The 27,787-nt window shown below is 49.7% G+C and overlaps 1 long non-coding RNA gene across 3 annotated transcripts; it reads right to left on the bottom strand.

The window, feature by feature from the left end:
• Positions 1-1,921: 1,921 nt before the first annotated feature.
• Positions 1,922-24,903, bottom strand: LOC106148320. 3 transcript variants are annotated; one of them, XR_001233660.1, is made up of 6 exons: positions 24,777-24,903; positions 10,386-10,498; positions 8,661-8,801; positions 5,444-5,553; positions 4,022-4,779; positions 1,922-3,676 (listed from the first exon to the last, which is right to left on the bottom strand). It is a non-coding gene; the product is annotated as an uncharacterized LOC106148320 (long non-coding RNA). The 3 variants fall into 3 exon arrangements; XR_001233661.1 differs by having other exon boundaries at positions 8,661-8,772; XR_001233662.1 differs by having other exon boundaries at positions 8,661-8,767.
• Between the last annotated feature and the right edge of the window lie 2,884 nt (positions 24,904-27,787).

Below are 27,787 nucleotides of genomic sequence, written 5' to 3'. Positions count from 1 at the left end.
CTGAGCCCGCAGCTGTTGAGTCTGCCAACTGACAAGTGCACGGCCCGCCCGTGTGACCCAACCCCCGTCCTGCACACGTGGGAATTCGAGATCACACTTCAGATAACAACCATAACAATGTGTCATTCCCACAGCCCTGGACAACCCCAGGAAGGGACATTCTGGCTCCATTCAGACCAACCACCCAGCAGAGGCCTAGTTAACACTCACCAACATCTGAGCTGTCTCCTGGCTCCAGGGCAGACACAGAATCACTCTGTTCCCAGGCCTCCCTCTCTCCCCGCACCCTTCCCAGACCGCCCATCTGCCTTCTCTTCACCCACTGCCCTCCTCCCTGGGCTCCTGATGTCTACTTCATCCTGTTTCTGTGCGTTATGGTTTATATGTGGATGTCCCCAAGGCCTCATGCAAACATAATGCTATTGGGAGGTGAGGTCTGGCGGGAAGTGGTGAGTCCCTGGGGGCGTGGCCTGGACCGGCTTAGCTCTCTTGGCTTGAGCTCTCCACCATGTCCACCATGTCATGAGCAGCTTCTCTTCCCTGATGCCCCTCTGCTGTGCCACTCTGCCTTGGAGCCACCCAACTATGGACTGCGTCTCAGCAACAAAAACGTGACTAAGACACTGTGTATCCTCCAGGTCAGTATATGTTAGTGATAGTCATTATGGTGGAGAAGAACCATGTTCAAGGAATTCTGAACCCTTCAGGTTTGGTGCCAATGGGAGAAAATGTGGGAAAGGAAACCCACACATCTGTGAACATTCTAGAATGTTTCGTGCAAGAGCTGCCCATAGAACCAAGAGAGCGCCCAGGCAATGTCAGTTTTCCTGAGATTCACTCGTTCTGTCCCAAATAAAGCTTGACTCACCAAAAAATAATCCAGGTCACCATTCCTGCTTCTCTTCTGCTTCTTAGGGGCCCCCAACCCTTTTCATGCAACTTGCTTCAATGCTATTGCATTTCCTCTGCACTTTGAAACTGAACCCTCTTTGATGGATATTAGTGGAACGTGCTTTTGTGTCTCCCTAATGAACTTTCACTTGCAAAGTACCCCAAACAAGGCAGATGCGAGAAGTGTACCAAGATTTTGTTTAAAGCAAACAGAGACCCTCTCTTCTGGTTGACCTCTCTTTGGTTGACCCCAGAAAAATCAACAGCCAAGAATCACAGTGGGGATCGGTTACAGTTTTGCTTTCAAGCCCCCCAGCAGCCCTTTCAGGTTGTGATTACTCAGTCAAAGGCTTCTGATCAGTGTGTGTGTTGGGGTGGGGTGGGGTCTGATAGCGTCCTCTTGCAGGTTCTCGGATACCTGGGTGGGAATCTGGCAGGAAGTGAGGGGTGGAGAGTCTTCCTTGGGCTGCTCCCGGAGAGCCCCAGAGGATAGAAGAGTTATGGTGGCGGCAGTGTTCCTTGGGGACCCCTTGGAGCAGAGCCAGATGGCAGTCCTGTGGGAATTACTGGCTTAATGAGAGGAAAAATCCACCCCACACGAAGATAGCTTAACAACATGGTGAAATCCTCTTTTAAGGGGGTCTTCTTTCCTTTTTTTGTTCCTTTCTTCTTTCTTTTCTCCTTCCTCTCTTTCCTTTCTTCCTTCTTTCTTTGTCCCTTTTTTCCTTCCTTCCTTCCAACTGAAAATCTTCTGTAGAGAACCATCATCTTAGTTACCTTCCTGTTGCTGAACCAAAATACCCAACACCAACAAGCTAAGCGAGGAAAGGATTATTGGCTCACAGTCTGTGGAGGTTTCAGTCCATACTTGGCTGGCTCCAAGGCAGGGTGGCCTGGAGACAAGCATCAAAGGGAAGAAACAGTTGATGGTGGGCAGAAGGCAGCAAAACAAGCAAGCAAAGAGCAAGACAAGCCTCTTTCTGTCCTTTATCTTGTACCCACGCTATCAGGATTAGGGCAGTGCCAAACCAATCAGTGGGCTCACTCAGTAATCACACACCCTTAATCCCAGCATCACACACTCTAGATCCGGACACCTGTGAAAAAGCCCCCACCTACAACCACAGGAGGCTCTGGGGGGACATCTAGACACAAGCAGGACAACCACTTTGCAAATGCTAATCCACATTAATTTTTAAATAAAATTATTTATGTAAAAATCTAATTATAAAAGAAATAAATGGACAGTCAAACTCAAAGCCATCACACGTGCTTATGTCAGTTTTCACGTTTGTCCCTCAGTGGGTACTTCCTTAAGGAGGGGTCAGATAGAAAAATCAGCATCTCTGTAAACAAAATCGTGTGAAGCCCCAACCCTTTAGGGTAGATCAAACATGACCATCAGAGCAGTAAGTTCTGTGTGGCCCAAGAGCAGAAGGAGCGAATCAGGGCCTGGGAAACCTGCATTCTTCTCGCTGCTGGGCCAGTCTCTGGTTGTGCAGCATGGATGAGTCTTTGCCTTTTGAGGCTCTGCTTTGTCATCAGCTAAGGGCAGACAGTGTCCGGGGCCCACCTTCTAGGTCACCAAGGTGCAACCTGGGCGCCCACACGCGACTGATCCCATGAGCCACCTGTGGCGCACGTACCTGAGAAGCAGAGATGGCCCTTCGGTCATGTCACCCATGTCACCCACGTCACCTCATCACCCAGAGCCTCACTGGGCAGCCTTGGTGCAAGGGTTCAGAATGCCCCTCTGATTTGGGCTGTGCTGCTGGCTCAGCCTGGAAGGCCCACCTCTGGCTTCCTTCTTCTGTCTTCCTAAACGCCACTCCTCTCACAAAGCTCGCAGATGCTCACTCTTTGACGCGTCCTCTCCGATTCTCCTGTCCCTGGAGGGCAATGGCCACGTTCCCCCGCACCCCCGCACCCCCTCCTCTCTGGAAGATCCAGCAGCTCTGTCTACACTCCATCGCTTCTGTGCATCACCTGACCCTTGCTACCTTCTTTCTCCGTGTGGACTGGGAAGACAGGCAAGTGCTCCGTGCCCAGTAGGCACCACCTACCGTCACCACATTCTTCATCCCAATTTTATTTAAAAAATAAAACAGTCCTCACTTTGCACTGAACCTGGTTTGCCCAAATCCAGATGCACCAGAGCGATTACTCCCTGTGCAGTTACTGTGGGCCCCTGCAGAGTGTGCACATGTTTCTGTGAATGTGGCAGTGTGCAAAGTGAAGACCGCTTGTTTAGGTACACAAGAAATATGTAACACAAAACTAATCCGTCTAATCACGAGGAAAAAAAAAACAGCAAGTCTTCGGCACTGAAGGCAGCCAGCCATGGAAAGTAAACACAGAGCTCATTTAGCAACTCATAAATCAGAGCCCTGCTAGAAAATAGCAGTGTACATCCGGTCTCAGCCTGGGAGGGGCTTCAGTGACTAGGGGACCACAGTGTTCCCCATTCGGGAACTGTGAGGTAGCTTCTGGGAGCCTGTGGATGACAGCTGTTTCTGGATGCAAGAGGCCATTGGAGCTGTGGCTTAGGTGCTACGCATGGTCCTTTTTAAATGAGATAATGTACTTATCATCCGTATCTGTCAGGAATAGCTTACAGCCCATTAAAATCAAATAAATCCACAGTCCCTGGTGTCCTGCCACTACCCACAGTGAATGCTGGGACTGTCATAGAAAGACTCCCAAAACAATACCTTCAAAGTTGTCAAAGAACCAGGAGACTGCACGGCAAATGTATTTCAGAAGCTAAAGGCTAAATTTAGGTTCTCTGCAAAAGAAAGAGACACAGAAAGCAGTTAGAAATGGTGGGAAATGGTGTTCAACAGGAGCTGAGGCAATTTTAATGGGAGCCAGGCTGTCTGACAATGCTAAGGCATGAGTGGAGAGGTGAGGTGGAGGTTGGAGGATAGGAGGGTGAGGGGTGGGGGAAGGGATGAGGTAGAGCATGGGGAAGGGGAATGGGGGTGGGGATGAGATGGAGGAGAAGTGGGGGGTGGGGGTGGGGGAGGAAGTGGGGGATAGATGGGGGATGGGGTGGGGGGGTGGACAGAGCATAAGATGCACCAAGATCCCCTCGAGATAAACTGGAACACAAGAATGTGGGCTTCCAAACCTGCAAAGCAGCTTGGTTTCCCAGCTCCGGTCCTTGGCAGAGACTCTTGCGGTCAAATGGGGAAAGCCACATCGGTGGAAAGGAATTTATAGTCACAGCTTTAGAGCCCTAAACAAGGCCAGCTGCCCCAAGCAAAGGGCAGCCTCTGGCCACCACTTCCATTTCTTCCTCATGTCTTCTTCCTTAGAGTAAAACGAGAATCCGAGCCTCTGGCCATTCCCAGAGTCTGCTGTGCAGCCTGAGTGAGGCTATGTGTGAAAACACTGTAGCAAGCAGAGGACAAGTACAAGAGATTCTTAACACCCCCCGATGGCCAGTTGGGACCCGATCCAAATCCTGAGCTTCTGAGTCCAGATAACCATTTAGCCAAGCATGAAAGAAATATGAGTCTGCTATGGGTTCGGTTGTGTCCAACAAGAAAGATGTATTGAAGTCCTCCTTCCCAGTACCTGTGAGCATGACTTTGTGGGAAACAGGGTCTTTATAATGTATGAAGTGAGATAGAAAAATATGGTGTGTGTTTAAAGAGACAAAATATATTACAGCAAAAGACACATTGCCATGCATTACCCACCTCACTTCAAACACCATGATCCCATCGTTCTTGCCACTTTCTGAAGCACTTCTGGAAGTGCTCTTTCATGAGTGTCTCCAGTTGCATGTCAAGGCTGCCTCGATGTCCTGGGTTCATTCAAAACGTTGTTTTTTCATGGTCATTTTGACTTTGGGGAAGACCCAGAAGTCATGTGGTACCAGATCTGGTGAATAAAGCAGATGAGGAAACTTTCATCATGACTTTTAGGAACCTGCTTTTCCACTGCATGGCATTGGGCAGCCACAGCCACCGAATTGTGATCACACCTCATAAAGACCCTCAGCCTGGATGTGGTGGTGCACACCTGTAATCCCAGCATTTGGGAGGCTGAGGCAGGAGGATCGTTGCAAGTTCGAGACCAGCCTGGGCTACAAAGTGAGCTCAAGGCCAGCCTGAACTGCACAGCGAGACCCTGTCTCAAAAATATTAAAAAAAAAAAAAAAAAGGTGCGTTCAAAGGGAAGCAGGGGCACAGATTGGGGTGGGACAGCTGCAAGCCAGGGATTTACAGCCACCCTATGAAGCAGGGAGTGAATATTCTCTGAGGGAATAAAAAGGGAGAGGCATTTTGCAGAAGAGGCGGGGTGTGGCAGTGAGCTGTGACAGGTTCAGAGCACCACCACACGCTTCTGAAGGGTGCACAGCAGATCTGTCATGTTCCTTCTCTTTTAGCCGAAGAGAAACTGGCTGGGCCCACAGAGCCTTCTCCTAGCTCAAGGCACCAGCAGTCTCAATCTCCGCTGCCAGGTGCAGCCACCGAGAGGTGATGCTTGAGGCCAAGCATTGAGCCCCGGGCTAGGAGTCAAGGCTGCTGGAAGCCGCACTCACCAGCACAGCCAGCCTTTCTGCATAAAGTGGGGGTCCCAGCTCTGCCTCCCGGGGTGGTCCTGGGCCGCAACTCAGACGAGACATAGAAGTGCATTGACAGATGTGAAGCACTGTGCGAATGGAAAGTGGTGAAATCATTATCACCATCATCCTCCCCCGGTTGTCAACACCTGGAGGAGGGAGAGGAAAAGAACCCTCCAAGAAGACCAGGAAAACTGGATCCAAGTGTCCGGCTGGTCAAAGGAGAGTCCGCTGTGGCGCCTGATCCTCTGGTATTGGCTGCCTGGGGAGAGTGCGGTGGAGATGCGCTGTCCTGGTGGGTAATAAAATGAGTTTACGTAGGGAGGAAGCAGGATGTATAAAGCCCAGGAGCCTGATCTGTTTCTGAGATCAAACAGAGCAGCATTGTGCCGGGGTGTAGAGCTGATGTCAGCGTCTACAATGCTGGTCGGAATCGCCCTGGTTACGCAGCTGGACCGGAATAAGGCAAGTCTGTATCTGAACTCATTAATTTTTACAACCAACTGAACTGTTCTGCCTTTTTTTTTTTTTTTGCAAGGGGGAGTGGTGTGGGGGAGGTGGTGCAAGGAGAGAACAAGGGAAGGAAGGGGAGAGGGAGGGGCCTGTATGTATGGAGCAGGGGCTTCCCACCAGCAGACACTATCTCATTATTCCCCGCAAACTCACGTCCAACCTCCAGCGCCCACGACACCAGGCAGAGCCGCTGCAGTGGGTTCTGCCAGCCGAGCAGAGCCGTGGGCCAGTGAGACCCAGGGATAATTACAGTGGCACAAGCCGCTCCTGGGAGTTCAGGTTATGTCAATGTTTCCATTATATGCCTCACTTTTCAGGGGTTTATAACGGAGCTATAAAAACTCACGCCAGCTGAGAATTTGGCAGGCCAGGTCTCACCAACCGAGGGACTTTTTTTTTTTTTAATTCAATTCAGCTGCTCATAACTCGGGGTGGGGGAGGGTGGTGTCCATTTGGATCGGGCAAAGGGACTGGGCTGACATATTGAGCGCTATTTTGCTCTCTGATGAGCCCTCCTCCTCCTCCTCCTCCTCCTCCTCACCCTCCTCCCTTTCTCCTCCTCCTGCCATTTCTTTGTGCTATAGGAAAAGAAACAGCATTATATAAATGCACCCCAAACACTTTCTGAGCCAAGAATCTATGGATACTTTCCAAGTGCTAGTTAATTCAGCTTTTCTCCATTCCTGGGAAAGTGTACAGGTCAACCCCCTTCCAAGCGAATGTGTGAACGTCTCACCCGAACCTCCGCCCAAAAGATTGTGGAGCCCTGCAGATGGGAGAGCTCCTCCAAACCCATGCCAATGTGGGGCGGCCCCTCACATCCATGGGACAGGGTCTGACTCGGTTGGTAAATATCAGTCCAGACTCATGAGGCCGGTGTGTTGGCCCCTGGGGCGCAGAGTGAAGAGAGATTTCTTCATATTTTCTCTTCCCATAATCTCCGGCTCACTCAAAGTACCCAATCCTTCCGGTGTAGAGGCTTCCCCAGGCAGAGCACGAAGCCTGCTTGGATCTTCCGGCGCTGGAGACCTGATTCCTCCTTGGCTTTCTTGTCTGCTCTCTTTCTGCTGCACCTCCCATCTGCTTGCTGTGCTGAATTTCAGCTATCTGTGTGTGTCTGTTCTCTTTTACTGCAGCATGAGCCCTTCCTTGAAGAGTTCTGAAAGACCTCAGCTCACTTTCTCCCAAGTGCCAAATTAGGGAGACTGTTCAGGAAATATGGGTGGAGCTAATTATCTAAATAATGAGTGACACTCAAAAGCCAGGTGACAAACAGCCATGGCGTAAGTCAAGCAAAGACCAGACAAGCACTTCTCTGTTTCTTCTTTGCAGAAGGGAAGACTGCACATCAAATTCATTCCTTGTCTTGCTTCTGATAAAAACACTAAACAAATGATAAGATATGAGGTCAAGCTCTCCAACCAGAAAACAGTAGTAAGATGCAAGCAATAGGGTATGATATGTCACTACGTTAACATATAATGACAATAAGAGGCCAGTGAAAACATACATGTACAAGCCTGGCACTCTGAGAGGCTGAGGCAGGAGGATTACAAGTTCAAGCCCAGCCTGGGCAACTTGGTGATTCAGTGAGACCCCATATCAAAATAAAAATATAAAAACAGGCTGCAGATATAGCTAAGTGCAAAGTGAAACTATGTATAACTATATTCACGAATACACAAAGGTACAATGAGATAAGTACATTTTATCTGTATGCACTGATTTTGCTCTTCCCTGTAACTGAGTTCACGGTCTGCTGCTGGGAAAGTGTTTTATCCACTAGGAGTAAGTAAGTGTATCGATAGAGGGATGACATTTATTACAGTGTGGCAGATAGAGCATTCAAACAAATCTGCCAGTGAATGAGTGAACTACCAGGGTAATTTAACTGCGATAAACAGTGACACTTCTTCCTCAGAGAAGGGGAAACTGCAGGTCACGGTGACAAATTTAGGTTCCATCATAAATACCCAGTTCTGACCACAGTCGGGCATGAAGGGGACTTGGTAACCCCTGTGAATTTGGAGGACTCAGCGGAGGGGGAGGGAGACAAAATGAAACAAATCAAGGGCTCTGTGAGTGTGGGGAACGTGGTCCCTATGTCAGCGGCGTCACAGCATCTGAGAACTTTAGAAACAGATTCTCAGGCCCCACTGCAGCACCGTCCACAGGGTGGACAAGGCCGTTGGGTCTGCTCCTGTCTCTCCTCACCGGACTCTCACAGACCATGTCTCCACAGAGAAATCTGAGTGTCAGGACAGTGCTCTTTTGTTCTTGAGTGAAAGGGAGAATTTATTGATTTACATAACTGAAGCAAAACCACACCTTCCTGGATTCGTTGTTGATCGGTCCAAGGTTCTTTTTTGCTCCGCACAGATGAAAATCGCACGTTGGCAAAGCGCACCTTGGCCAGCAGCTATGACGGCACCAGGTAGCACTAGGTGATGCTGGATGCCAACAGCTGACATAGCCAGCTGCTGGTCACTGCCACTGCCTGCTGTCATCATCTGAGAACAGTTAGGGGAGTTATTCCTGAGGGCATGGCACAGCTCAGATTCGAAGTCTGCCCTGATTCCAGTCCAGCACACTTCTTACTGTCACATCCAGTGGACCCAGGCATCTACCAATTCTGGTAGACACAAAGCGCTGAAGACATCCTATCACAGTGACCCATACTCACCCACGTCTGTGGCGCTGCAGCTCCCAACAGCTACCTCTCGGAAGCGGCCTATCTGCCCGTCCACAGATTATGACAAAGGAGACGCAGTATTTCCACACAATGGAGTCCTACTCTGCCATACAGAAGGGTAAACCTGCATCACTGTAGGAAAACGGGTGCACCTTGAGACTGTAATGTTAAGTGAAATAAATCAGACGCACAAGCTCAAATATCACATGGTTTCTCTTATAGGAGAAACCCAAAGTATCAAATAAAGAGCAAAGTAAAAGATAATAGAAAATAGGGAGATTGATCTTTAAAGAGGAAAGAGAGCAAGAAATGGAGAGAAAAAAAAATAAATTTTAAAAATGGAGGGAGGAGAGAGAAAGGGAAGAAAAACCAATTCAGATGTGCTATGTGCATGTACCCACTCTACACAAGGGATGTGAGCATTATGTACTACAAACATGAATGAATGAATGAGAAATTAGTATGCAATATGGAAGTAGAACTACTGTCCCTCATTTGGGCCTTTGGAGTCCTGTGCCATTCAGCTGTGCTCTGTCTCCCGTGGCCCTTCACCCATCCCGCACCTGGCCTCTACCTCTCTCCCCCACTGCCCCTGTCCATTTCCTGGGTGCCACACAGCCTCAGGGCCCTCCCGAGCCCCTCCTGCCTGGGACATCTCCTTTGCCTCTGCTGCCTGTTGAGCTTTACTGTTCTGTAAATAGTTATACAACAACCACTGCCCTCTCTGTAGTCATAGCACAGTGCGTGGACCCATTCACTATTTGTCTGAATAATAAATAACTAAAAGAATGCCTCATTTGAGTTCTTCCTCTACCAAGAGGCACCTCCAAGTTGTCCTTTCTGAGCCAACAATGCATGGCTGGCGTTCCTGCACCTGTCCTTTGATGGAGTGACATGCAGGCTTCTGTCTCCCAAAAAACTTGGGGACTTCTAAAGCCAAGGTGAAGTCCTGTGCACCTCTTTAAGCTCCCCAGCACTCAGCAGAAGGTCTTACCTTACTTCGTGAGGACTCAAAACTACCTTTGTAGCATCGAACCTGGTAACAGGAAGTACGCATCTGTACCTCAGAAAGCTAGGGTTTTTCAATGAGCTGGCGAATCCTGCCGTTGCTAATAAGGAAAGGCCTTTTTCCTACGGCTGCTGCTGCTGTAGGAGCTAACTCTCCTGTGGATCATGCTGGTGGGTTTTACCTTGCCCAGTGCTTAGCTAATCCAATTCCGAGAACCCGGCATCTCTGCTGGGGGTTGGAATGGAGCCATTTGGGGGCACTGAGCAGAAAACCTGGCTCCCTCTGGGAGGTGTTTACGCACCTGCTCCACGGCCCACGACGAATGACACTGGCCGACTCACAGCACGGTCCCCTGGCACACCACGTACCTGCCCTTCCCTCCCACCCTGAGTCCATGAGCTGACTTCCAAGAATATTTGGAAAGTCCATGCATTTTGCAGCCTCCTGAAAGTATCACCGGACATCTTTAGATGTGACACTGAGCCACAGATGATTTCTTTAAAAAGATCTTTAAAAGAAACACCTCTTTGCAATACATTTTGCATATCCAGAGAATGGATAGTGAGGGTTTGAAAGGAGGCTGAAAGACCTCAGGGAGGTTGATTAATAAAATCTGACAGATTTTATTATTTATTATCTTGACAGAGCATACCATGGCTTCAAGGAAAGATTATTAACATAAACATGAAAGAAGACGGTAATACTACCTTCAGCTGCTACTGCTGTGTGCTTCCCAGTATTTTTCAGTATTTTCCGGAATCCATCCCAAATAAGTAGCCAGTGGGGATTTCTTGAATATCTTCCACACCACAGCCCCAATCTATGAAATGGAAAGAGAGAAAGAAATCCGAATACATGCTGCACTCCCGTGCACTGTTCAGGTTTTAAGAGTCTAAAAACACCTTCCATACTTGATCTCATTCGATACGAGGAACTGCTCTCATTTTAGAGATAAGAAAATGGAAGATCCTATAGCCAAGATCACATGGTTCACAGCACACAGAGTTGGACACGAGCTTAGATCTTCTAATTCCAAGTCTTGTGATCTTATGTCCCTACCCTTCTACTACAAAGACTCGGGGTGCTTTTAATCAATTTATAACCTACAACCTCCTCGCACAATGTGAAAAGCCTTTGACGACGCCTTCTTCAAAATTTCCAGGAAAAAAAAGCATTGAAAAGATGTTCTTAACTTCCTCTATTTATTTGAAGATCCTCTCTGAACGATCCAGAGAAGAATAAAAATGGAAAAAGCTTTGTGGACAAGGAGAACAGCATTAAAGTAACTTTGGAATCCAGCCAAGGGTGCCTTCCACAGGGTAGAAATTCTGAATCTGTCCTAGGGGACACGGTTTAGAAAGACCCAGATGAAGACAGACTCTGAGGACAGATCTTCGCCCTGAGAAGCCGCAGTGGTTACAGGAAGTGAATGGCAAAGAGACTGAGGGCGCCCCCCACCCCAACATGACTGTCACCCTCCCTCTGCCCAGCGCTGAGGCACCGAGGGCGCATTGCGTGAGCTCACGGGAGAAGCCATGCACATCATCAAGATGACAGGAACTGAAAAGCACAGAAAGAAGCAGGCTTCCCCTCAACAGCAGCTCAAGGCGGGAGATGGAACCGAACACGGCTTCATCCTAGGATGGACGTCAGGCACAAAGGAAATGAACGAGGAAGTCAGCGCCCGAGCTCTGCTGCTGGCGAAAAACCACGTGCGTGGGATGGGAATGCCAATCGCTACGCTTGCGGTGACGCCCGCTGCTTCTGCCCACTTCCATCGCCCCTCTCCTGCTCCAACTGCCCCCATTGCAGTTTCCTTCCCGTGCCCTCCTCCGGCTGGACCTCCAAAGTGGTCCTCTGGGTTCATTTCCAGCAGTCAAGTCTACTCACATTGTTTATGAACAAACACCACGAGTAGATACAAAGAAAGGAAAACTAACATAAAGATTATAAAAGACCGAAAATCCAGAGCTCAAAATACAGAGAAGGGCGGTATCTTTCCCAATTACAGAATTTAGAAAGCAATTAGGAAACCAACATTTCTATTCCATGGAAATTTAAGAAAAAGAGGAAATCAAATAATAAGAGGTGAAAGAGATAAAGCCAGCAAGGCTCAGAGGAAGTAAAAATGCATAAGAGCTAAGGAAATGAAAAGAGAAATAGCAAATTCCAATTACACTCAATGCAGTGAAGAATAAAATGGGCCCTTCAAAGAAATCAAAATTGGCCGGGCGTGGTGGCGCACGCCTGTAATCCCAGCACTCAGGAGGCTGAGGCAGGAGGATCATTGGAGTTCAAGACCAGCCTGGGCTACAAAGTGAGCTCAAGGCCAGCCTGAACTGCATGAGGAGACTCTGTCTCAAAAAGACAAAAGAAAAATCAAAATTGGTGATGCAGAATAGAAACTTGAAAAGCTGCTATAAAATGAAAAGAAGAAGACAAAAGATTAAAATAATGACAGAAAAAGTGTTGGGCTTGAAAAACAGATAATAAAGAACATGTAGATAAGAGAGGTTTGTGATGGGGGAAGTAGAATAATAAAAGAAAACAAAAAATATAAAGGAAGAAAATTTTCCTGAGCTGATATACGTATAAGGATCAAGGTCACCTTCCTGACACAAATGCAGCACTAAATTTTAAGAGAAGCTGGGAAATAAACTTCTATTCTACAGTCATATGCTCATATGCATATCAGAAATTATATTATTAAGAAGGTAGCGGCACACATCTCAGCACTCAGAAGCCTGAGGCAGAAGGATTGCGACAAGTTCTAGGTGACTCTGAGCTACATAGAGCACTCAAGACCAGACTGGAGCACATCTACAAGACTCTATTTCAACCCCCACGCCCATTAAAAAAAAAAAAGTAAAAATAATAAATTGAAAATATGGGTAGGCACAGTGACACAGGCTTGTGGTCCCTGCTACTCTGGAAGCTAAAGCACAAGGGCAGCTTTAGTAAGAGTTCAAGGCCAGCCTGGGCAACATAGTACAACCCAGTCTCAAAAAAGGAGGAGGAGGAAAAGGAGAAAAAGGAGAGGGGAATGTGGATTTGAGGGAACTACTACCGACTACCATGACTGAACAAAAATGTGTATCTACAGATCAAAGCATCTCAGTGAGTACCCAGCAAAATTACACCAAAGACTCTAACTACCAGATATATCCAAGTTTAAAACCACCAAACAATTTTATAGTTACCTGAGTGGGATTTTAAAACGTCAGTTTACCTCCAAAGGCAGAAAAATCAGATGAGCCTCCAGCAGCACTGTAACGTTAACGTCAGCTGACCCTGGTGAGATGTCTATAGTTTTACATGCAAAAACGTCCCTGCCAGTCAAGAACACTAAACTCATCCAAGTGCCACTGGTGTCTAAGAGAAAAAGAACATTGTCAGTGACTTGAAGATCTCTAAGGTAGATCACTCACACCTTACTGAAGAAAGCACTTACCCGTGCTCCAGCCAAATACTAGGGTTCGGATCAGTGTCCCAGCAGGCTATGTGCTAAAGGCGTGGTTCCCAGCCCCCAGCACCTCCCAGAGGCACTGGACCCTCAGGAGGCAGAATCTACTGGGAGATTTACAGTTACTAGGGACACACACCTGCCAGGAATATTGGGACCTCAACCCCTCTTGTCTCTTTGCTTCCTATCTACCATAGATTCTATACTGGGCCACCACAGGCCCAAAACAAAGATGCCATTATTATTTGTATTAATGCTAAGAAGATATTTTGGGCCAGGGATATAGCTCAGTGGTACAATCATCTGCCTGGCAAGCACAAGGTCCTGAGTTCAATTCCTGGTACCAAAAAAAAAAAAAAAAGAAGAATATATTTTAAGAAAAAAGACAGCATGAGCAACTGGGCTGGAATAAGAATTAATTAGTAACATACACAGTGGTACCTCAGTTCATGAACACTTTTGTCTGTGAACAATTTGGTTTGCAAACAGAAGTGTTTGGTAAAATTTTGGTTTTGTTTGCAAACTCCGCACTGAGTGACAAACATGACCATGGCCACCTTTCCTCCACAAACACAAATGTGGACATTTTTTCCAGAATTGTAGAACAAATTAAGTTCGTGAATATATTTTATATGTATATCCAAGATATATACCTAAAACAGACAAAGAAAAGTATTCAAGTAAAGAAGGATAACCTAACAACTATAGAACTTGCACAAATAATCAAGTCATAAAGAAATTAGGGTAGGGGCTGGGGGTTTAGCTCAGCGGCACAATGCCTGCCTGGCAAGCGCAAGGTTGTGAGTTCGATTCCCAGTACCAGAACTGCCCCCCCCCAAAAGAAATTAGGGTCATGAGCTTCAGTGTCAAAGTAGAATTGAAAATGAAAAGCTTAAGTGAAATTTAGACAAATATTGACAAAGTGAACAACGCAGAAAGAAAACTATCATGAACCGTTATCGGCCAAGTCAGGCAGAATAAAAATGCACAAAAATTCCTGGAAAGTCAGGGAATAAATGACAGAAATGAAAAAGTCATGGGAGATCTGAAGGCCCTGTCTTTGCCTTCTCAGAAAAGTAACCACATCCAGTGATGGTGAGTTAAGAAACACTCCAAATGCATGTTAGTCATGTAAGACAGATTGCAACAACATTGCTCATTGTAGAGGCTATGCTTTTCTTTTCTCTTTAACCTTCCTCCCTCCCTCTTCCTTTCTCTCTCTCTCTCTTGGTCTCACTCTTACTCCTGTTTTTTTTTTCTTCCTGGCACTGGAGACTAAACCCAGGGCCTTTGTTCTGAGCTACATCCCCAGTTCCTTTTTAAAAAAATTTTGACATAGAGTCTTGCTAAGTTGCCCAGGCTGGGCTCAAATGTGAGATCCTCCTGCCTCAGCCTCCCAAACTGCTGGGATTACAGGTGTGCACCACCACGCTTGACTGAGGCTGCATTTTTCTTAATGAAAGCAGATGTCTCTGAGCCTCTTCAGCACTCACCATATCATAGATTTATACCTAGCTCTCCTGTCTCTGAATCTCATCTGCCCTTAACCACTAACAACCATTCTCCTCTGTGCACATTTAACCACACCCATGAACACTAAAGCCTAGGGACGTTCTCTTGCTGATATGGAGGAAAAGAAATAGTATGGGCTGTCAGATGTGGAAAACCTGGGCAATATTTCAGTGCACTAGTCCCAGTGAAAGATGGAGTAACAGCATGAGGAGGTTCAGGATCTCCAAAGCCGTGTCACTCCCTAAAGCTACACAGTGCTTCCACAAAAGGAAGTGAAGAGATGGGGAGACAAGCTGGGGACGCTTTGAACTTGTGACCATGACAAGGTGGTCCGCAGGAGATGGTCTGCCTGCTCTTGGAAATGTGCAACAGCATCTGGGTAAGCAACGGGAATCAGAGGGCAGCCGTCACCAAAGTGATTAAAGCCGTACGATTCAAGTTACCTAGGGAGATGATGCAGGATCTCAAAAGCCGAGGAGTGCGGGAGAGAGATGTCCACAGATGCTATGACAGGGAAGGTAAAGCCAGCAAGGGCTGCCACCAGGGAGCTCCTCGTGGTTATCAGGAAATCCTTTCCAGTTAAGTCCAATCGGGCCTCCCACCATGTCGGCTCTGCCCTCCACAAGCCTCACAGAGTTCCCCGCCGCTCCCAGTGCAGGAAGAGCCTTTGGAGAAGGCGCCCTGCTCTCTGAGGAAACCACACTCATCATTAGCCCAGCAAAGCAAAGCCCTTGGCAAAACCTTTGCTGCCAACGTAGTAGTCACTTCTGGATGTGGAAGTTCTTACGACAGGGAAGGAAAGTAGGGAAAAGCTCTGGAAGGAGAAGCCCAGTTCTGCCCAGACTCAGCCAACCCATGTCTGCATCCAGCATTCCCACTGTACAGATAAGAAAACTGAGTTGCTGAAGAGACAAGGGTCTTTCGAGGAGCGTGCTCCTATGCCTTCCAGTTCCCACAGGACCGTGAACATTTTGAGTCGAGGAAACCACAGCCCCCGGAGTGCAGTGCCCACCCCAGGGTCCTGCAGAATCCAAGCCAACAGTCAAGCCCAATTTGGCCCCCGAGCTGGGCTTCAGCAGCCATCCGAGGAGACTGCAGAGTGAGGAGGAGCAGAACAGCTGGGCCACATCTAAAGAAGCAAACCACGGAAGTCCTACTTGATGAGAGTCCGGAGACAGGGAGCCTCCAGGCGTCACTGGATTCGGGTGGAGTCACTGGGAACCTCTGCGGGCAGCGCCGCGCTTCCTGCCAGCCAGCGCCTCACCAGCACAAGTGGGCTGGAGCTTGGCCCAGACTTCCTGGGCTGCAATCTCAGGGTGGGGACCCGGAACCCAAACTTCTAACACAACGCCTCCTCCCCAGAGGACCTGAGTCACAGGACTACAGCAGCCACTGGGCTTGATCTCCTGGCCAAACCACATGGAGAGAGGGTCTGGATCTCATGCCCACGCTGGGGTCACACTAGACAGAGATCAGCGGCCTTCCTTCACCCCGCTGTGCCCCTGTGCCCTCTCTGGGCACTTGGCTCAGCCTATCACAGTCGGCAGTAGCGATCCCCAAAGATGGCTCTCTGTCGTGTTAATTCCCAAAACCTGCCCTAAAAGCAGCTCTTGTCTCCTAAAGAGTTAACTGGTGTGCAGTGCCTGTAGGAGTGGCCCCTGGTACACAGCTCGCTGAAGAAGGGTGCATTAAATCATCTGCGCTTCTGCACTTGTTGGAAACACTGGCTCTGGACTGGCTAAATAATAGGATATTATTGATTGTACCAGAGTATGGTGTCATTCAATCCCCTTCTGCAGCTCTCACTAGTTGGGGCATTGTCCTGCCTCATCCTATTCACACTGTCCCATTTTTCTTCTCCCCAAGGTAGGGCAAAAAGGAGGAGGAGATGAAGAAGAAAAATCACCAAACCACTCAAGGGTCATTCAGCAGACACTGCAAGAGGCCTGCCTTCCAGGAGACAGGATTCTCTGGGTTGACAGCTGACCCAGAGGGTTCCTTCTAGGCTGAAGCTGAACCCAGAGGCCAAAGAACCCCAATCTGGGCAGCCTGGTGACAATGCCCCCAACCAGTGACTTCTGCTCTTAGAGCATCTGGGTGGGGTTCTGGGCTAGGTTTTGTGGCCTAGGTGACAGTTGGGCCCTAGCTTGGCAGGAGCATTACTGCCTGAGAACTTGCTGGAAGTACAGACGTACCCCATCAGACTCTGGATGAATCAGACCCTCAGGTGGGAAATGTGAAGACCTTCCAGAATAATCTGGAACCTTCCAGGCTTCTCTCAGTGAGACGTAGCTAACAAAAGTCAAGGCAGGCGCACTCCATAGCAATTTGGTCTTTTCTTAAATGTGAGGCCCGATCATATTTCTGGGGGGAAAAAAGAGAGAGAGAAAAAAATAGAAAGGACCCAGAAAGGGCTGTTGGACTTGAGCAGTTCAAAAGTCCATGTTTCGTTTTGCTCACCAAACCGCAGGCTTGTCTTCCATCACTCCCAAGGCCAAGGCTCAGCCTCTGCCAAGCCACTGCAAAAGGAGCGGGCGGGAGGACAACACTCGTTCTGATGCAGGAAAGGCTGGAGCCAGGCACCAGGCGCAGAGCACAACCTTCCAACCTCAGGGGTCGTGGCGTGTGTGAGTGGCTGGGGCCTTCGAAGTCCCTTCCCATCCCCTCATCCTGCAGGACAAACTGAGGCCTGAGGGTGAGTGGCTTGTCCAAGATGCCCGACAGCGGCAGAGCCCGCTGGCCTCGGCCTGGGTCCCCTTCCTTGGTTCCTTTCCTGACCCAGGGAGACCTCAGGGAATCTGTGCACAGGCTCTGGAGGTCAGCAAGTGAGGCTGTGCTCCTCGAACCCAGAGATAACAGTTGGGGGTTGTAACCACACGTTATCCCCGGAGCGGGGGTTACAAATCAGCCGCAGCCGGGCTGCCCTAGTCTTCCCAAACGCAGTGGCGGAACCCAACACGAGGAAGGACAGTCGACCCTTTTGGCTCTTGTACCAGACCGCTTCCCTCCACCTCTGCACCGCCCACGGTCCGCGTGAGAAGCTGGCTCCCCTACACACAAGTGCAGTAGCCGCCGCCGTGTCCCCGGGGGACACTCCCGCGACCCCCGAAGCTGCCTGGAACCCTGAACTGCACCGACGCCTCTTAGACCGTGTTCTTCTCTGTAATCCTGCAGCCGCCCCACACAGGACCAGAGACCATCCGTCCTTCCACATTTTACACCCTGATGCCTCCTGAGCATTGCTGATCTTGTACCTTGGGGCCATTTTTAAGTCACATAAAGGCTACCTAGCCGAAAGAAAACATCTAGAATTTTCCACTTAATAGTTTTGGACTGTGGTTGAGTGTGGTTACTGCCAGTCGCCAAAACTGCAAAGAGCAAAACCTTGGGTAAAAGGGGGCTACTGCATCCCCATAACTGACCCTCGCTTTGGTTAAAGCCCAAGTCACCATTTTTTTCCCTTCAAACAGACACGGCCCACCTTGACAACCAATTCAAACTAACATAAACACCCTCCAACCCAAAAGTCTCAACCAGCAAGCCCATAACGCAGCGGCCACACACAACTCAGCTCCAAAATGACCGAGCAACCCCGGTGGAAAAGTCCACCTTACGAAAGCCTGCGATTTAGGAAGGTGCTCTGTCAGGCCAGCTGGACAGGCTTCAGTTCTCAGAATTTCCTTTTTCTTCTGCCTCCAGAAGCCAGCCCCTCCTCCCAGGGTCACTGTTCTCTGCTGTGACTGTCACCTCCTGTCCCTCCGATGCCAAGTGTCCAGTGTCACCTCGGACTCATTCTGCACTCAGACGCCAGGCTTCTACACCCAGGCCCCTGCAGCCACCCTGCCTCCGTCTCTCGACCTTTCCTTCGGTCCTGAGCACCCCGCCATTTTTGTAAGCTGAGGAGAGCAGGGTTGCCCCTGGGGCCGGGAGTGCAGGAGCAGAAGAGGACGAAGCTTCCCCGCCGGGACGCAAGCGGCTGCTAGGTTTCCATGGCTTGCTTTCCACTGTTCTCGGTGACCCCTGCGGATTTCCCTTATGAGTTAGTGTCCCGGAATGTCTCTTTATTAGGTGTCTGGAGAAGGAAAGCTGTCCTGATGCCAGCGCCCCCACACTGAGGACTTTATTAGTTTTTTAATTTTCTGTCTGGGTGCCCCCGCTGCATCAAACTTTCCACAGCTGTCTGGAGCCATTGAGTCAGTACCCTCGCTGGGTGCTTTTCTCACCGCCGCCCCTGCTTAATAGCAGGAGAGATTTCTGGACATGCTACACAGAGCCTTGCAAATGCAGATGCTTCGTCTCCCTCGTGAGAAATTGCTGGGGGTCCAGATGGGGAGAGGACGCTCCACCTAAGAAATCTCCTGGACGGGCCGGTGCCTTGGCTTACAGCAGGGTCATTCAGGCAGGCGTGGGGACAGGACAGAAGTGGGGACATGCGCAAGTGAGAGCCATTCGGCCCAGCACGTAGGGGGCAGGGGAGCTCTGAATGGTTTTACACAGGCTTGGAATCTGGCCCAGATAAGACCCACAGGCGTGCAGGCTAAAACAGAAGGGCTTGCAAACATTCCCCTTGCGGGCACACAGCTGCAGGCTGCACAGCAGGTCTCAGCTCCTGCTCCTACTCCCCCAAGGGGGGGATACCAATCTCTGCCTGTCCCATAACCCCTCCCCACCTGCACTCCCGGGATGCCCCAGGCCACTAGGCAAGGACCAGCACTCCACAGGACACCCAGTGCTTCCACACACACGCACACACACAAGCACACACACACACACATGCACACAGAAGATGTACAGCTGCACCATGCAACCTTGCCCTTTCCCCTGGCTCGTGGATCTGCAAGGTCACCCAGCACTCGAGGCCAGGGAGGACAGAGACCCCGGATGGGAGGGCCCAGAAAATGCCCAGCATCCTCTCTGCTCCAGCCTGCCCAGCAATTTGCTTTCCAGAGCTACTTTTAAGCCTCTCTTTGAGGAGACCTTATTTGCAGGGTGAATGCGAAAGCCCAGAGAAAAGAAAACCTTTTGGTTTGGGGCCTCGGGAACAATCTTGCCTCTGAGAGCAAGTTGGTATTTGGGGTTAATCCCCTGTGGAAACACTGGGCTGAAGGGCTGGGGGAGGTCAGGGGTCTGAGTGGTGCTTCTGTTTACATATAAACTTCCTGGTCCGGGGGACAATTGGAGGGTGGGGGAGGGGAGCGGGAAAGAAAAGGAGAATTTTTTTAATTAAATGGCCTTCTCTCTAAAAATAAAGTCCACAGAACGTGGTGGAGCCTGAGGAATCCAGGTTTGATTTAATGGCCAGGTACGAATTTTTTTCTTTTAAATTTCTCCCTCCTGAGTTACATCCTGCAGATGAAGCTGTTTTGGAAACACAGTTTGAAACCAAATACAGATACAGATTTATGTACATAGATGTATTTTTTTAAAAAAGAAACAAGGGAGAAAGAGACCTCCCTTACCTTCTGAGGACCAGAAGAACGCTCAGTCAAACCAGCCAACTGCTTCAGTCCTGGTCTTGTTGGATTTTTGAGGAGTTCTGGTTTGATTTTTGTTTAGCTTAGGTTTAATTTGGTCACCATAATACTCTGTAACAGGAGAATGAGCTGAAAATAATGGAATTTAAGGCCAATTTAGAACTACCAAAAAACACACATATAAAAGAATCTAGATAATGGTATTAAAAAGCCAAATAACCTCATACTTTCAAAAGAATTAGAAAAGGAAAGTATTTCTTCCTTACTCAAAAGGAAGCAAAGCAAAGCTATGGGAGGGGGCACGGGAGGAGCTGGAAATGCCAAGTGGTTCCCAGGGAAGGGACAGTTCATTTTCAAGATTTATAATTTGAGGAATTGTTTTGAAGATTAAATTTTTTGGGGCAGGGGGGGGTTCTTCCCGGTACCAGGGATCGAACTCACGACCTTGTGCTTGCCGGGCAGGGGCTGTGCCGCTGAGCTAAATCCCCAGCCCGGAAGATTAAATTTTAAAAGACAAAATAATTCCTCTTTTTTGTTCTTCTTGGTATAGAGAAAGAGACGGGGATTTAAGAAAGGTTCTGTTCCAGACGTAGGTAAGAACATAGAACAAAATCTCCATGAAAACACAGCAGAAACTGGGGTTCTAAGGACATTTACAACCAGATACAAATCTGGTGTGCGGGTCTGACGTCCAAAAGAGTCCATAATAAAACGGATCCCAAAGACCTGATCACCAGTTCCCTTTTGCATTTCTAACCAGGGAGTTCTGGATTTCTTTATTTTTGGGCAAATATTAAAGCAAATTTTTACTGTTTGCTCTTGTCAAATAAAAAGGAAAAGTATTTCTTCAATAAATCTTTCCATTTTGAGCCTCCAACTAAAGGATTCTGGAAAATCAAACACCTGCCCTTTGAAAATAAATTTGTCAACAGGAGCAGCAAAAAGGAGACAGAGGAAGAGGAAGGGGAGGAGGAAAGAAAGAGCAAATAAAAGTTGAAATTAAATCCTGGAACCCATTAATTACTCCTTCAGGAAAAAAAAAAAAAGAAATTTTGTAACTGTTTCATTTTCCTCAATAAATTCTATGATTCCCCTATTCCATCACCGCCTCGGCCTCTGCCTTCTTCCTCCTCTATCTCTCTCACCTGCTAAGTGGAGGTGGTTTCCTGATATTTTCTTTCTTTTTTGGGGGGGGGGATTCTGGGGATCAAACTCACGACCTTGCACTTGCCAGGCAGGTGCTTATGCCACTGAGCTATATCCCCAGGCCTCTGATATTTTCTAACACGAATTCCTTTGGGCACCTGGCCGCTGGAAGGGAGCTGCTTCAGGAGCAGGAACAAAAGGACACAGGAGAATGAGGACAGAGCGCTCCGGGTGACCATTCAGTCACGGAGCAGGGGACCGGATCCAGCCGCCCGGAGCTCAGGAGATTCCGAAAGGCCACGGGTGAAGGCACTGAGAAGGGGTGCCTGCCTCGCTCACCGATGTCCTTCCACCCCCAGTGTCCTGCAGAGGGACTTTGAGAAGGTGAAGCAAGTCTCCAGGCTGAACACAGTGGCTGGATAAAGGAGAAAGAGTTCAGGGCCCAGTGGCAAATGTCAGAGGTGGTCAGAGAGCAGGGCTGAGTCACAGTGCAACATCAGACTGCATTACGCGGCCAAGCAAAGTGTAACACTGTCCTTTGCATTTCAAAACACGAAGCCACTGGGCCCTGGGGTCTGCCATGGGCTCTGGTCTGGGTCATAGAATTTATCATCCAAAACAGAGCGTTTTGAGACCAAAAAAGGGGGATTCTGTTATAATTATACTAGGGGACAACCCGTATGACTGTCCTACGCAAACCTGGGCACTGCTGCGTCTAATTTTTTGTTGTGATTGGTTTTTGGGACTGGGTCTAGCTATGTAACTGCAGGCTGGCCTTAAACTCACTACGTAGTCCAGGCTGGCCTCAAACTCACAGCGACCCTCCTGCCTCAGCCTCTCAAGTGTAGAGATTACAGTCATGCACCACCATGCCCCACTTGCTGCCCTAATTTGAAAAGCCCTCCAAAGTCTAAGAGATAAAGTCTAGCTGCCCTCAGAAGCTACTCCAGAGGAGGCCAAGCCCCAGGCAAGCTGTTTCTCCCCAGTGGACAGGTGTCCCACAGCAAGAAGCAGTGTCTGGAAGCCCCTCAGTCCCTCCTGGACAGCCACCATCTATGTGAGCCAATTAGAGACACGGAGATGGCCAAAGGCAATTGGACTACACGGCGCTGCTTGCCTCAGCTGTCTCTCCAGGTATTTGGCTCCAGAAGGTCTTCTCTCGGCTTCTCAGGCAAATACTGCTCTAAACTCCCAGAGTCCAAGGCCAGCGGGGTGGGCTGCAGGTGCAGGCCTTGGGCCCTGGGCAGTGCCAGCCTGCAGAGCCCGTGAGGGCTCCTGACTGTTTAAGATGACAGTGGCAGACCTAGAGCCGGGAGAGGTAAAGCAGACACCCCCAGGGCGCGGTGCAGATGCCTGTAGTAACGCGCATGCGCTCAGCTCACACCCGCATGGCCGCCTCCCGGGCCCTGGGATCCACCTGCAGGGGGCCTGCAGGGGCTGCAGAGGGAAGGGTCCTCCTGCCCCCAGTCCACAGGACTCAGAGTACCTCGGTTTCCCTGGGGCAGCTTCTCCCCACGGCCTGGGGCTGCACCGAGCCCATGCTGCCATTGCTCCCACACGCATGTCCCGGGGGGTCGAATCAGGGCCTCTCTGAACAGGGAGGCGCTGTGATGACCACAGAGTATGGAGCCGGGCCAGACGCTGCTGGCCGCCCCGTACCACATGTGTCACGCACTGTGTGCGGCACTGCAGTGACTGGCCCTCGCTGTTTCTGCATATCGATGACCACTCTGCAGCCCGAGGGGTTAGGGTTTGTAAAACCGAGAGCTTCTGGTGAGATGGGAGCCCACCCACGGGCAGAGTCCTGCCGGACCCTAGTGGTGCCCGGGTGAGGGACGTGGCTGGGATCAAGGAGTCGAGATCCTCACGCCACAGCGCGCAGGAGCTCCCAAGCGCCACCTCCTCCTCCACCTCTGTCCTCCACTGAGGGACGCTCACCCCACCTGCTCCGGACGGCTAAACCAACCACACTTCCCATAAGCCCTCTACTTCCCTCGCGTATCCCCTCGGAGGCAGCAGCCTGCCTGCCTAGCAAGGTCTTCCTCGCATCCTCTCCAATCCACCGCAGGGCTCAGATGAAAAGACAGCCGCTCCATCTCTACCCAAGTCCGGGTCAAGCCTCCTCGCCACGGCCCAGTCACCCTGTTTGGCACAGAACGAGCCACAGGAGTGGGTCCCACCATGATGCCCTGAGCACCAGAGGCAGAAAGCTGCCAGGTCAGTTCTTCCCCCTCGCCCCTGACCCTGAGGCCTGTCACGGAGCCAGAGCCTGCGAACTCGGAGCCATGGGTCAGCTCAGAACCCTGAGGACCCACTCACGCTATTCCGTTTCCTCCAGCGGCAGCGTTATCTCCAGAACCAGGAATGTGTCTCCCCTGATGTCTAAAAAGAGCGACCAAAATGATTTGAAATGGAAACGGACCAGGACTTTGCCATCGTGGTGGAGCAAGACGTTGGCTGGCGCTTACCCACCTTTCAACGCCTCTCGTAAGAGAACAGAACCATTCTAAAGAGAACTGAACAAGCGTCCCCAGCACCCGGACCTACGAGGGCCCTTTCAGGAAGCGGAGGATGGACATCAGAGACCAGGGATTTCTCAGAAGGAGGAAATGGGAGGAGGTGAGGGGTGAAAATGTAAAAAAAGGAGAATGGCAATCCTGGCCCAGAAGTCTTGACCACGAAAACAGAGCTGCAAAGACCCTGAGGTTGCTGTCAGAGACGGGCCTGGCAGAAAGACATCCCTACGACCCATGAGTTCAGGACAGGAAGCCAGCACACCTTCCGGATGGAAAGCTACAGAAGCCAGCCTGCATTGCTGTGGCAGTGTGGTGAATTTCCAGCCATAAAATGAGACCCAAGATTTATGAAAATATCCATAAAGCCTTCCACATGCTTCTCAAGGCGGAGAGTGACTTTTATAAATGGATTCGCACAAGGCCAAGAGCAACAGCTGGAGAATGGAGAGGGTCAGGGACCAGCGGGACAGGGGTGGTACAGAGGGCAGGCGTCCTCCCTGCCGGATGGCACAGCCCCGCCGGGGTGTCGCTCCTCAGACTCCCCATGCAGAGGCAGCCACAGCTCCATATGCAAGTGACAGGAGTGCCAGGCTCTTGTCACTATTTCAGACACAGGCAGAGCTACTCCAGATAGTGCTTCTTGTCCCTCTGCCCCCCGAATCAGCCCAAAAACTGCCACCCTACTACCACCACCCTAGTCTCCAGCGCTTCCTCCACCCTGAGACATCCCCTGGACAGGGGGCTCCTACACTGTTCCCAGGTGATCTCCACCTCAAGGGTGCCTCTCAATATGCGCCCCAAATAGAAGCCTGCCACACAAGACTCAGAGTCACCCAGGAGGGGATGCTTACGTCACACTTACTCAAATGAGATCCTGGTCCATTGCTACTGGAGACGGCTGGGACACGCAGACAACAGGACTAGCAGATTGAGCGGGTGGCCGAACCCCCAGGGGAACCCTCACCACCTGCTCCCCAAGTTCCTTACCTTTTGGAGATTGCTCTGGCACTCCAGGTCAGCTTCTAGCCATCTCCTTTGAGAAAAACTAAACTCCAGCTGGATGTGGTGGTGCACACCTGGAATCCCAGCTCTCAGGAGGCTGAGGCAGGATTATCACAAGTTGGAGGCCAGCCTGGACTGCATAGTGAGTTCAAGGCCAGCCTGGACTACATAGTAAGACCTTGACTATGGACAAAATTCCTCAAACATGAGCACAGCTCTCCTCAGGTCCCCTGCTCTCTGCATTTTCCTGGAACACAGATAGCCTGGAGTGGCTTTAACTTTCCCGGGGAAAGAAGCAACTGTGGATGTGGAAAAGAAAAGGTGAATTCCCCCAAATTTTCCAAGTGTGGATTCTAGAGGCCAAAGCGTCCCATTGTTTTCTGATGGTTGCATGTGGACACGCTCACCAGCTTCGAATGTCCTCACCTCTGTGCACACAGCCTAAGAGGCCAAAACCTGAGACCTCCTGGGGACCCCGCAGGGCTGGAAGGAAAGGGCCTGTGTCCTGTAGCTGCAGCCCGGAAGCTGTGATGGCGCAGTGACATCCTGTGAGATAAAGAGGCGAGAGGGAGCAGTCGGCCACACCCTGGGCGCCTCAGGCCCCGCTGGCTCCAGAGGAGCCTTCCCATAATGACCCCCGCCGGCTCCCGTTGTTGCCCTGGGACACAGAATCAGCAAGCGAGCCACCCGCCCACCCGTGCAGCCGCTCAGGGCACTGGCTTGACCAGAAGCTGGCAGGCACCCACTGCTGGGTGTGACTCGGCGGGTGCCCAGGCCTGCCACTGCCCAGGTCTGCACTCCTGGGAACACCCTGGCGCTCACCCTCTTGCACAAGGGAGAAGACAGCCTTCTGGCCCAGGCCCAGCCGAGCAGCTGATGGGAATCTTTCACCAGCCTGAGCCTTTGTCCACGGGACTATGCAAGGGTGGGTTTGCAAGGCATTATTTCAAAGGTGGGACATTCTGCTTTGTTTCAGTTTTTCAGTTTTTTGAGACAGGGTCTTGCTGTGTAATCCAGGCTGGCCTTGAACTCATGATGCAGCCCTGACTGGCCTCAAACTCAAAGCGATTGTCCTGCCTCAGTCTCCCGAGTGCTTGGATTACAGGTGTGCACCACCATGCCCGGCTATCTCTTCTCCACACAAGCAGTTTCTCATCTACAGCAGGGATGCATGGAGCGCCTCTGAGGAATGGCCCAGGAAGACCCTCCTGGGCTCAGTATTCAGCAAGCACTTCCCAGGCGTCTGATACATGCAGTCACTGAACACCTAGCGAGGGGCTTGATGCAGGCTTGCCATGCAGGATAAGGACAAAACTTTCCTGGTTCAAATCCTATTTCTCCCTCTTGACAGCTGTGTGCCTTTGGGCACATCAGTCAGCTTCTCTGTGCCTTACTTTTCCTATCTACATAATGAGGATGCCAGCACCTAACTAACTCACAGAGCTATGAAAATTAAAACAAGATGGTCACAACCAATGCACTAAAAGCAGGACCTGGGATGCAACAAACCCACTGATAGAGCTATGAATAGAAGTAAACAGATAACTGGTTAAAACCAGCCTGTGATCTGGTCCTCAGTGGGGCGGCTGAGTCAGAGGAGAGAAAGCACCACACGGCAGCCCCTTTGCTTTCCCCCTTGGGCCCTCTTTTCTCCTCGGTCCCTGCTGTCCTGGGTATCAGAAGACCATGCACCCTCTGGAGTGGTCACACACAAGGTTCCTTGCCAAATACCACAACTCCAAGAACAAACCCACACCGGGGAGAGTTTGTCAGGTTTCTTCCCACGCCCCCCGACCCCGGGCAGATTTCCAACAACGCTGGGTTAGCTTTGTGCTATTTTCTTCCTCAATAACAACAACAAGGAAAAAACTAACTAAAAACAAGTCCTGTTACCCAGCTCTGCACCGCAACACAGTGCAGTCAAAGAAATTGCAACAGTTGCCAATTAGCATGGAAAGTGGCCTCTAAACTTCAGAGGAGAGAAGCAATTTCCAGGAAATGTATCCCTCCCTCATCCCTAAAACCTAAAAATGTTCATTTACAATAAGTCTACTTAATAGGAACACCAGAGAAATCCATTTGAACGTGGGGGAAATGCGGAAAAAGTAAACAGTTTGAAGCATTCTTTTTTGCATGCTATAAACTTGCACATTCAGTCTTATTTAATTTTGTTTCTTACATAGGGCTAGGGATTTAGCTCAGCGGCACAGCGCCTGCCTGGCAAGCACAAGGTCATGAGTTCGATTCCTGGTGCCGGAAGAAAAATAAAAACAAACAAACAAAAAAACATAAATATGCACAGGTGCATGCACATCAAAAGCAAGAAATACATCAGACTACAGTGTCTGAGGAAGAGTGCTTCCAGGAGCCCCACAGATTCCAAAATCACAAGTTCTGTTTGCATGTGATCCACACATATCCTCGCGTGTGCTACTTTAAGTCATGTCTGGATGCTTTATGACACTGAATGCCTTGTAAATACTATAGAAATAGTTATTGTACTGCATTGCTTAGGGAATCAGGACAAAAGATAAACTACAGATGTTCAGAGCAGATGCAATTATTTAAAAAATTTTTTTCAGTCTGCAGTGCATTGGGTCTGAGGATAGGGAATCCCTCAACACAGAGGGCAGCCTGCCTTAGCAGCTCCCTATGGAGCACAGCTTAATGGTAATTCTGTTCCCTTTTGTGTACATTTTTGTATTTTTCAAGTGGTATATAGTAAGTCTGTGTTATTCTTATAAGCTAGAAAGATACCAACATTACTATTTCAGTTTTACATTAGTGCTAGGGAAAACATTTGTTTATATCAGCAGCCAATAATTGTTAAACCGGTGTAGAAGTCCAAGAATTCAACTAAAATAAGAAAAGGACTAATTAGGAAAAATCAAGGAGTGAGTTCATGAAGTCGCATGTATCCCAGCTCTGAGACACTGAGGCTGGAGGACTGCAAGTTTGAGGCCAGCCTGAGCTACATATTCTATTTTAAAAGAAGA

This window comes from Chinchilla lanigera, unplaced genomic scaffold, assembly GCF_000276665.1.
Source record: "Chinchilla lanigera isolate Chin_1 unplaced genomic scaffold, ChiLan1.0 scaffold00019, whole genome shotgun sequence".
Taxonomy (NCBI): Eukaryota; Metazoa; Chordata; class Mammalia; order Rodentia; family Chinchillidae; genus Chinchilla; species Chinchilla lanigera.
Note: the sequence above shows the minus strand (reverse complement) of the source record. Positions and strands in the feature narration are given on the sequence as shown.